General features: G+C 43.5%; 1 non-coding gene across 1 annotated transcript; it reads right to left on the reverse strand.

The window, feature by feature from the left end:
• Window positions 1-3,031: 3,031 nt before the first annotated feature.
• On the reverse strand, window positions 3,032-3,104 carry TRNAW-CCA. The gene has a single exon. It is a non-coding gene; the product is annotated as a tRNA-Trp (tRNA).
• Between the last annotated feature and the right edge of the window lie 1,487 nt (window positions 3,105-4,591).

Genomic DNA, 4,591 nt, shown 5'->3' on the forward strand with positions numbered 1-4,591 from the left:
AATGAACTAGACAAAGTAGGTGTCTGCTCTCCTGGAGCTTACATTATATTGAGGAAGACAGATAATAAACAAGAAAATAAATTTGATCTTAAGATCGTAGTAATGTTATGAAGACACCAGAGTTGAGTTGTGAGCAGGGGTCTAGGATGCCCTAGGATGCTGAGGACTTTTCTGAGAGGAGATATTCAAACTGAGACTGGGAGAATAGAAAGTGCCAGTTATGACATACAGAAAGAAGAGGAAACACCAGGTCTTGAAACGGGAACAAACTTACTGTGTTTGAGAAACTTCGAGAAGGCCAGAGTTGGGAAGCTGGTGGTAGGAGAACAGAACAGAGTGACGGTAGGGCCTAAAGGGTGTAGAAACTTTGAGGCTATGGAAGGAGACATCGTAGATGCTCAGTAAGTGTTGTTGAATGACTAACTAACCAACTGATTGAGGTGACTGAATGTAGTGATTTATCCTAGTCGACATAGGTTGAGTGACTACACCTTCACTTTTTCTTTCTTTCATATGAGGTATTTGATAGTTTTGTTGAGACTAAAACTTGAGACGCAGCCTCAGGGTTTTTACATAAGATCACAATAAGTTTTTAAGTGTTAATTGCTCAGTTGTGTTGACTCTTGGACTGCAGCCCTCCAGGCTTCTCTGTCCTTGGAATTCTCCAGGCAAGAATACTAAAGTGGATTGCCATTTCCTTCTCCAAGGGATCTTCCCAACTCAAGGATTGAACCCCAATCTCCTGCATTGCTAGGCAGATTCTTCACTGTCTGAGCCACCAAGGAAGCCCCAAGATCACAATAATCCCTGGTAAATGGGAGTAGTAGGGAGTAGTAGATTTTGGTGTGATAAATACACTCTCTTACATTTATTGAACCCTTGTTTTCATTCGTGTTTAACCTCCTCACATCTCTGTAGATAACTCTTATTATTCTTTCTTGATAGATGAGAAAATGGAGGCTCAGAGTTTGACCTCAGTGGTCACCAGCAGAGACTGGTCAATGGATTGGTGATTTCCTGATGGACAATCTTAATTTTGTTCACTGCTATATCCCCAACTCTTATAGCATCTGATAAAGAGCAACCACTCAATACATTTTATTGAATCAACAAATGAACCTGATTGTAACAGAAATGAAATCATATTATACAATTTGCTTCTGAACCTACTTTTTCTCATTGTGAATATTTTTCAACATCAGCAAAAGTCTGTATATGTCATTCTAATGACATATATGCACATTTTAATGTATATCATTGTATAGATGTCTCTCCATTTATTTTACTGATCCCCTATTATTGGATATTTGGTTGTTTCCATATTTTTACTGTTGCAAATATTTCTGCCAGTAAAAAATCCCTGATTTGACATCTTTACACATCTGTCTGATTAAGTTCTTGAGATAAACCCCCTGAAGCAGAAATGCTTGATGGAACAGATGCAGATTTCAGAAGCTTTGCAAAACTGTACTTTGGAAAGACCAGGTCTACTTAGGCATCTGTTTGGGTTGCTAGCCTTAAAGCAGCATAGATGTGTTCACAGGACCCCAAAGCATGAAAGAAAAAAGAGAAATCCAGCTAGGCTGGGAGAAAGGTAGTTTCATAGGGAAGTGACAGTAGCAGCCTTCAAAGATATGGAAACCTGAGAGTCTGCTGGCAGAAGCCAAAGGGCATAACTGGAACCAAATGTCACGAAAAGTAGTAAGTGTCAAGCTTAAGTAGCAGAGGTCTGGGAGTAGGCTAGGGGTATTCAACCGCAGAAACATTCATGCAGAAGGAAAGGCCTCCTGGACCAGCCATGAGCTGCAAACAGTTGACACTTGAGTTGTTTCAGTGAGTTGACTTTGTAGTTTTTTCCCATTTCCTTTTGTTTCTCTGGGGAACAAACCGGATGGGTAGCATGAGGGTGATCTTTGGAGATGACAGGAGTCTGAACCCAGACTTCATTTACCGACTGTATGTCATTGAGTGGTTTTCAAACATTTCTGGATCTCAGTTTTCACATCTATTAATTGGAGATAAAAACACCTGTCCCTCAGGATGCTTAGAGAATTAGATGAGATCATTTCCATGTGTAGAATCTAGATGATGAGGACATAAGAGCCTTCCAGGTTAGGCCCCTTATGCCCCGGTGTGTCTCCTGAAGTATTTCTGAGAAGCTCTTAGGGGACCTTCTGAATTGCCAGTGTTTCTGTCCCTGTCTTCCCTTCATGCCACTGTGGCAAAGTCCCTTGAGGGCCAATACTCTGGTCCTCAAGACTGCTCTGCTGATGTGCTCTGCTGATGAGCCCAAGTACTCTGGCCTCTGTGATGGGACACCATTCTCAGCATTCATTCCACACATTTCTATTGAGTACCTACTACGTGCCAGGAACTGTCTTAGATGCTGGAAATTGAAGAGTGAGAAAAATTGAATATGTTTCCTCTCCTTGTACTTACAGTCTAGTAGGAGAGAGAGAGGGCTTCCATGGTGGCTCAGATGGTAAAGAATCTGCCTATAATGTGGGATCCCTGGGTTGGAAAGATTCCTTGGAGGAGGGCACGGCAACCCTCTTCAGCAAATCCCCATGGACAGAGGAGCCTGGCAGGCTGCAGTCCATGGGGTTGTAAAGAGTAGGACATGACTAAGCAACTAAGCACAGCACAGCACAGGAGAGAAAGATACTGATCAAACAATCCCATGAATAAGTATGTAACTGCAAATCATGAATATGATAATTAGGGGATTATGAGAGAACATAGGAAGCATCTACCTGGTCTGAGGGTGAAAATTAGGAGGGTTTTCTTGAAGAAGTGACATTTTCAGTGATAGGTCAGAGTCAGTAGGAATGTACAGACAAAGTGGGTGGAGGCCAGCCTTCCAGGCAGAGAGGTGTGCAAAGGCCCTGAGGCAGGAAAGTGAAAGTGAAGTTGTTCAGTCATGTCCGACTCTTTGCGACACCATGGACAGTAGCCTACCAGGCTTCTCCGTCCATGGGATTCTCCAGGCAAGAATACTGGAGTGGGTTACCATTTCCTTCTCCAGGGGATCTTCCCAATCCAGGGATCGAACCTGGGGTCTCCTGCATTGGAGGCAGATGCTTTAACCTCTGAGCCACCAGGGAAGGCAGGAAGGGATGTGGCATATTTGAAGGTCTGAAGGAAGGCTAGAGTGACACGCCTACTTCCCCCTAAGTGTGGTGTAGGCACTTTGCCTTCATTCCCCCATTAGAGCAGAGATCAATATTAGCTAATAACAAGCATTTATTGGCAACCTGGGGCTAGTTGAGAAGGAAATAATATAGAGAATAATTATGACTGAACAGGGGCTTCCCAGGTGGTACAGTGGTAGAGAATCTACCTGCCAATGCAGGAGATGCAAGGGATGCAATTTCGACCCCTGGGTCGGGAAGATGCCCTAGAGTAGAAAATGGCAACCCACTCCAGTATTCTTGCCTGGAACATTCCATGGACAGAGGAACCTAGAGGTCTAGTCCATGGGGTCACAAAGAGTTGGACACGACTGAGCAACTGAACACACACTCACACACATGCACACACACACATGACTGAACTGGTCCAGATGTGTCCTCAGCTTTTCTTGAATGCCTGGCTCTCTATGTCTCTCTCAGCCTGCTTCACCATGCTGGGCCAGAGTCCCCCGCTTCCCTCACCAGAAATACTCCAGGCATCTCTGCACTGAGTCCAGGCCCAGCTGACCCCCAGTTCACAGAGGAGACCACTTTCCATCCTTCTCATTTAAGATCTGTTTTCAGAATTCTTATTTCCTGCTCCAGGACTGACCACCCTCCAGGAGGTCTAACTGCAGGAACCTCTCTTTTCAGGGAAACCCCCAGCCCCACCCACAGGGCTGTAACCTGTCCCTGCTCATAGACAGAACAATCCCACATCCCATCTTTGAGGTTATTTTATATTAAGTAAAGCTGGAAATGAGGCATGGAGATTCCAGTCCAGGTAAAGCTGTACTTCTCTCAGAGAATTTTCTTTTCAGCCTTTTCTTATCATAGGTTCAAAAATCTTGTGGCCTGATCTCCTTTAGAAACATCTGATATAGTATATATTAACATATCATTATCTTTGTGTATGGAATTGGGCTTCCCTGGTGGCTCAGATGGTAAAGAATATGCCTGCAGTGCAAGAGACCTATATCGATGGAATTAGAACCTCTGATTTCTCCTTGGGTCTGTGCCACCCAAGGAGATTAAAGATTACAATTTTCAGCCACCCTTGCAGCTGGCTAATGGGAAATGTACAACTATGCTATTCATAAGTTCACATCCTTAAAGGAAAGGGGCGTTCTTTTTCTCCATCTCTCTTCCCAGCTGGCTGGAATGTAGCAATGCACCATCGTGGACAAGGTTAATGAGGGCAATATGTAAAGATGGCAGAGCAACAAGATTAAAGGAACCTGGGATTTCTGGTATCCTGGAGACCCCATACCAACCCTGGGCAGCTTACTCCTTGACTATTAAATGAGAGAGAAATAAAATTTAATATCATTTAACCATTGCAATTTGGGGAATTTCAGTTTCAGTAACCAAAATTATAATTTAAATTATATAATCTATCATTGTGTAAGAGGCATGGCACA

Source organism: Bison bison, unplaced genomic scaffold, assembly GCF_000754665.1.
Source record: "Bison bison bison isolate TAMUID 2011002044 unplaced genomic scaffold, Bison_UMD1.0 scf7180017864072, whole genome shotgun sequence".
NCBI classification, from domain to species: domain Eukaryota; kingdom Metazoa; phylum Chordata; class Mammalia; order Artiodactyla; family Bovidae; genus Bison; species Bison bison.